Consider the following 7371-nt stretch of genomic DNA (forward strand, 5'->3'; position numbering starts at 1 on the left):
TTAGGTCTTAAAAGGGAGGTTCCACTGTAACCCCCTTTTGTCAGGGAGGCTGCTGCTCTTCGTCTCTAAAAAGAAGATGGAGGGGTGGTGCCCCAATGTGGAAGAGGGAAGTGGGGGGGGGGAGGGGGGTGACACGAGAATGCGGAAGAACCAGAGAAGTGCTTTATTTCAGGTGCATGATCAGGTGACAGAGGACAGCGCCTTCTTTCTTCCACCGGGGACAGAGCTGCAGGTTGTTTTCCCTTCTTCTTCTTCGAAATGATGTCTGTGGTCACTCAGAAAGAGAGGGGAGAGGGAAGAGAGAGGGGGAGAGAAGAATGTAGGTAAAGGGGCCGCAGATTGTTTTAACTTTTTCTTGTAAATGATGTCTGTGGTCACACAGAAAGAAGGGGGGGGGAGAGAAAGGTGGAAAGAGAAGATAAGAGATGGGAGTAAAAAGGGAAGAGAGAAGAGAGAGAGAGAGAGGGGGGGGGGCAGAGAAGAGAGAGAGAAGGGGGAGAGAAGTGAGGGGGAAGAAGACAGAGAGGGGAAGAGCAAAAAAATAGAGAAAGGGGGGAGAGAAAAAGAGAGAATAGAGAAAGAAAGAAAGCTAGGGATAGAGCGAGATATGAGAGAGAGAGAGAGAGGACAGCGATAAAAAAGGGGTGAGGCAGGCAGACAGACAGACAGACAGACAGAGGCGCACACTTGCACACACTTACAACCTCAAAAACACAATAACCTTAACCCAATTCCAACTCCCATGTCTATGTCCCCCCCACCAACCCCATCCCTCTCTTCTGCTCCTTCACCGTCAATAAACTGTCAATCATCACGCTTTGATGACCAGAGATGACAGGTGACATCTTCATATCCGGCAGGCTTTGTTGCAGACATGATTTGAAATTATAATTCGTCCAACATTATGCATGCCCGACGCAAAAGAATGTCGAGACGAAGACATAAAATTATATCAGACAGGAAGAAAAAAGCCTCACAAAAAAAGAAGAAAAAATAGGGGGGGGGGGGGGTTGCTTTCGTATGCAAGGATTGAACGTTTATCATTACAGCTGAACGGAGACAGTAAGGAATTCAAACCAACAGAATATTAACTGCTATTGTGTTTTCAGCGTAGCAATAGGGTCCGATATTTAGACGAGACAAGTATTATGCCGACGAGTCGAAGACGAGTCGCATTATACTTGTTCGAGTCTAAATATCGGACCCTATTGCTACGCTGAAAATACAATAGCGATTATATAGCTGTTCTGACCTTGATTTGTTGTTCCAAACTTACAAAATGACAGTTTTGTGTCGATGCGTTGATCTCAGGTTTTGATAGCAGACGCCGTTTCTTATGCGCATTAGTTTTGTGCAGGCGCCACACTGACTTTGGAAAAAAACTCAATTTGACAACACAGCTGTTAAACAGCTTCTTTCTTTCTTGATTTGGTGTTTAACGTCGTTTTCAACCACGAAGGTTATATCGCGACGGGGAAAGGGGGAGATGGATAGAGCCACTTGTCAATTGTTTCTTGTTCACAAAAGCACTAATCAAAACTTTGCTCCAGGGGCTTTCAACGTAGTAGGGGAAGGGCTCCTAATACGGACCACTTTTTGTTTCATGCCGATAACTAGCTTGTTTTCTTGCGAAGAAGTTTCATTTTGTACTTGGTAGTCCTTCTCTCTTAGGTTAACCGTTGGGCCTATAGAGTGAACTAGCTCCGATAGACATTCAGCTAAAATTAAATACAGAAAAATTCACAAATGGTCCATATTAGGAGCCTAGGCGCCCAATATGGACCAGTAAAGGGGCCTTCACGAATCCCTGTAAAAAGCCCCCCATACTTCAAAATAGCATGATTCAACTTAGTGTGCAAGTCAGACTAATCAAAAAGTGCTTTAGATTTATCTGTTTTGGGTTGATGAGAGCATTATTTGAAGCACACCAGGAAACTAAAGAAGCTTATCAAAAACAGAGTGAAAATAAGTGAAATTATCAACTTCCACAAAAAGAAGACTATGTGTTATATTTTTTTTTTAATCTCGAGGGCTAGTTATAGGTTATTTTCAGCAAGCTTCTTAATGAATTAAGGAAAACAGCCTTTAGCTTTTATTTTCTTCGATTTGTTGAAGGTGGTCCATATTAGGGGACTCGCACAGAGATTTCACTTTTATTATTTGTTTGCAGTAGACAATCGGGGTCAACACTGCTTAAATGTAACAAATACGGTCTGAGCTGTCATATATAGCAATTTTTGTGTGATAAAAGCTTTGGCTGTGGACAGAAACGAGTCTGTTTTAGGCGGCAAATTTAGAGTGAACGCTGCCAAAAGTGAAAAAAATAGAAAAAGCCTAACGGTTTTGAGGTTTGTGTATCTGCAACTGTTTCGATAAGTGCACGTTATCCAGAGAGGGTGAATACAGCGAATGAAATTGTTTTGAGCGCTCTAGCGCCGTTAGTTTGTCAGAACAGGAGGTGGTCCATATTAGGAGCCGGTCCATATTAGGAGCCTTTCCCCTACAATGTATTACCTTACTGGGAGAATGCAAGTTTCCAGCACAAAGGACCCAACATTTCTTACATACATGTATACTGCTTGACTAAAATCTTTACAAAAATTGACTATATTCTATACAACTTACACTTAACAAGGGTAAAAAGAGAAACAGAATCCGTTAGTCGCCTCTTACGACATGCTGGGGAGCATCGGGTAAATTCTTCCCCCTAACCCGCGGGGGGTAGCTTTTTATTAGTTCATTCGTAAACAACAAAAAGAAGTTTGAGTTTTTTTAATTTTGAACAAGACTACTTATGAAGAAGACCAAAACACAACATCAACGGAAAACTAGAAACAACTGAAGAACTAGGATGCAACAAGGGGGAGGAGAAGAGAACAGCTAATCCGTACAACGCGAGCAGACGGCAGGGAAGTTTTCAGTTTGAGTGAATGGCATTTATGCTTGTCTCGTCATGAAGCGAATTTTTCAACCTCAGTTATAAACGACTACATGAATGTTAGTGCCATGGGTTGTAGCCTACATCAATACTTCAGAGGGGAAGTGGGGTATTTAGTGTGGAGTTACGAGATAAGAAAAGCCGAAAGCGAAAGTTTGTGTCAGTCGGCAACTGGCACACAAAAACGGCTGTTCCGTTTTACTCCCCTGTTTGTACTACATCTTTCGACTTTGGGCATTCTGTGGTGTTTAGGGACAGAAAATAATTGGTTTAGTCCTGTTTCGTCGGGAAGTTAGCAGAAAAGGGTATGCTATCGACATTTGTAAAGCTGAAAAACATTCCCGAGAAGAATTTCAAGTTGTCAGTGTATGCTGTTGTCGATTCAGTGAAACATCGTGTGGTACAGATGGGTAAACCGGAACCATGCGTCTGTTATTGCCAATATGCTTTTGGATATTGGCAAAAATGGCCGACTTCCGTAGCATTATGCTTTGATGATCGGAAGAGACCATCCAATCACAGCCCCCGAATTCCCCCACGTGTCCATCAGAATAGCTATATATAATTATGTATATCAAAGCATACGAAAAAGATGAAAAGCATTTCTCAAAAATTACTGAACGAATGTTCATGAAAATGTATCATTTTTTTTAGAGTATTTGCTTTATACATTTTCTCCGATTTTTAATAGCGCTATTTGATGACGTCATTTGTGAAGATCAAGAAATGTTAAGACGACACTGTGGCGGCCACATTTTTTTCCGAGAAGGAAAGAAAACAAGTCGCGTAAGGCGAAAATACAATATTTAGTCAAGTAACTGCCATTTTTCAGCAAGACCGTATACTCGTAGCATCGTCAGTCCACCGCTCATGGCAAAGGCAGTGAAATTGACAAGAAGAGCGGGGTAGTAGTTGCGCTAAGAAGGATAGCACGCTTTTCTGTACCTCTCTTTGTTTTAACTTTCTGAGCGTGTTTTTAATCCAAACATATCATATCTATATGTTTTTGGAATCAGGAACCGACAAGGAATAAGATGAAAGTGTTTTTAAATTGATTTGGACAATTTAATTTTGATAATAATTTTTATATATTTAATTTTGAGAGCTTGTTTTTAATCCGAATATAACATATTTATATGTTTTTGGAATCAGCAAATGATGGAGAATAAGATAAACGTAAATTTGGATCGTTTTATAAATTTTTATTTTTTTTTACAATTTTCCGTTTTTTAATGACCAAAGTCATTAATTAATTTTTAAGCCACCAAGCTGAAATGCAATACCGAACCCCGGGCTTCGTCGAAGATTACTTGACCAAAATTTGAACCAATTTGGTTGAAAAATGAGGGCGTGACAGTGCCGCCTCAACTTTCACGAAAAGCCGGATATGACGTCATCAAAGACATTTATCAAAAAAATGAAAAAAACGTTCGGGGATTTCATACCCAGGAACTCTCATGTCAAATTTCATAAAGATCGGTCCAGTAGTTTAGTCTGAATCGCTCTACACACACACACACACGCACACACGCACACACACACGCACATACACCACGACCCTCGTTTCGATTCCCCCTCGATGTTAAAATATTTAGTCAAAACTTGACTAAATATAAAAAGAAAAAGAGACGAGTAAAAAAAAAGACAGAAAGAACGAAAATGTTCCAACTATAAATGTAATTCGCAGTAAACAACGCTTTGACCTCGGATTTTTGTCCATTAAAGAATGAAGAATGTTTAACATACGTCATACTATAGGAAGAATAGAAACAAATATCAGAACTTTACGAGACAACGATGATTCTATTTTCTAAACTCAGAGAAGAAAAATTATGTATATAATAGCCATGTGGTAAATCTATACGTTCCAGATCTGTTTCGTTATATTTTGTTTGCTTTGGTTTCTGTTATCTGTTTAGTTTCTGTTTGCTTTCTTGCTGGCATGTTCGCTCTTTTACTCGCTTGCTCGTTTTCTTGCTTGCTCGTTTGCTTGCGTGATCGCAGAATTCAAACCAAAAAAAATTAATTGAAATCCGGGCAATGGGTCAATGAATAAGTCTTTTTTGTGACAGCCCAATACCGAACTCTGAATTTGTCTGCCGCAACTAGCGTCACAGATTCATTTTCATAAGAAGAAAGAACTACTTACTGTCATGATTGCTCAAAACATAGCAACACGACCGGACTCCATTCATGCAAAGGAACCGACGAGCTGACGCAAGGGAAGCAACTCTTTCTGAGCACCTTTTCAAGTCGGACCCCTCAGTCGTGATTACTGCCCTTGGTCAATTCGGCGTGACTCGTTACTGATTCGTTCGTGAGGGTTTACATTAAAGTTTGTGTTTATAGCAAGATATACAGCGCACAAGAATTGAGAAAATTGTACAGGTTCAACAATTCTGTTCAAAGTGATTTCATGTAAATTCACAGTTGGTCACGGTATAAACTACAGCGAAAAAGAGATGAAGTGACATGACTTGAACAGGGCCCAAACCAGCAACAACACCAACACCAACAACAACAACATCAATAACAACCCCAACATCAACAACGTCAAAACCAAGACCAACACGAACACCAACACCAACAAAACACAGAAGCAGCAACAACAACAACGACAACAACTTCTTTTTATATTTAGTCAAGTTTTGACTAAATATTTTAACATCGAGGGGGAATCGAAACGAGGGTCGTGGTGTATGTGTGTCTGTGCGTGTGTGTGTGTGTGTGTAGAGCGATTCAGACTAAACTACTGGACCGATCTTTATGAAATTTGACATGAGAGTTCCTGGGTATGAAATCCCCGAACGCTTTTTTTTATTTTTTTGATAAATGTCTTTGATGACGTCATATCCGGCTTTTCGTGAAAGTTGAGGCGGCACTGTCACGCCCTCATTTTTCAACCAAATTGGTTGAAATTTTGGTCAAGTAATCTTCGACGAAGCCCGGACTTCGGTATTGCATTTCAGCTTGGTGGCTTAAAAATTAATTAATGACTTTGGTCATTAAAAATCTGAAAATTGTAAAAAAAAAAAAAAATTTATAAAACGATCCAAATTTACGTTTATCATATTCTCCATCATTTGCTGATTCCAAAAACATATAAATATGTTATATTCGGATTAAAAACAAGCTCTGAAAATTAAATATATAAAAATTATTATCAAAATTAAATTGTCGAAATCAATTTAAAAACACTTTCATCTTATTCCTTGTCGGTTCCTGATTCCAAAAACATATAGATATGATATGTTTGGATTAAAAACACGCTCAGAAAGTTAAAACGAAGAGAGGTACAGAAACGCGTGCTATCCTTCTTAGCGCAACTACTACCCCGCTCTTCTTGTCAATTTCACTGCCTTTGCCATGAGCGGTGGACTGACGATGCTACGAGTATACGGTCTTGCTGAAAAATGACATTGCGTTCAGTTTCATTCTGTGAGTTCGACAGCTACTTGACTAAATATTGTCTTTTCGCCTTACGCGACTTGTTTGTTCATAGGCTGAAATGCCAACGATTCTTTTATGTTTGACCGCTTTACCCCGCCATTCAGACAGCCATAAGCCGCTTTCGGAAGAGCACACCAACACAAACAACAACAACAACAACAACAACATAATGACCACCAACCAACCAACCAACCAACCAACCAACCAACAGACAGACAGACAGACAGACAGACAGACAGACAGACAGACAGACAGACAGACAGACAGACAGACAGACAGACAGACAGACAGACAGACAGACAGACAGACAGACAGACAGACAGACCGACCGACCGACCGACCGACCGACCGACACACACACACACACACACACACACACACACACACACACACACACACACTAAAATCGGTAAGTCTGGCAGCGGAACGAAATTGAGATGTGGATGGAGCAGTGAGTGCAGGGACGGGGCAAACAACAACAAGGAAGCTAAACAAAAACCAACTACAGACACAAACAAAAAGATGAACATACAATCAAACACACAAGCAAAAACTCACCAGTCCGGCAATGGGTGTGGGAAGTCTATTGATACGTTTCACAGAGCCTGGATTGATGGTATTCAGTAATCTGCAAGCACAATCGGTACATCACATAATTTTCTAAAATGTTAATGTGAGGAGGAGGGGGAGAAGGGGGGGGGGGAGAGAAGGAGGTGGGAAAAACCAAAGAGGCAGGAGGTACGGAATAACAGACCCGTTTTTAAATTTTAAAAAACCCACACTAGTAACCAGGTTAGGTACTTTTTTTATCAATATTTCGGCATGTAACTGCCTTCTTCAGGATAGTATGGAAAGAATGGAAACACATTTGTACTGAAATTACGAGTAAAGCTGTGGTTTATACTATTTTCAAGGCCTATTTTGATTAACGAACACATGAGACTCTTAAAACTGGGTATACAAAAAATCGCATTCTGGGGGGG

This window comes from Littorina saxatilis, linkage group LG6 (genome assembly GCF_037325665.1).
Source record: "Littorina saxatilis isolate snail1 linkage group LG6, US_GU_Lsax_2.0, whole genome shotgun sequence".
NCBI lineage: Eukaryota > Metazoa > Mollusca > Gastropoda > Littorinimorpha > Littorinidae > Littorina > Littorina saxatilis.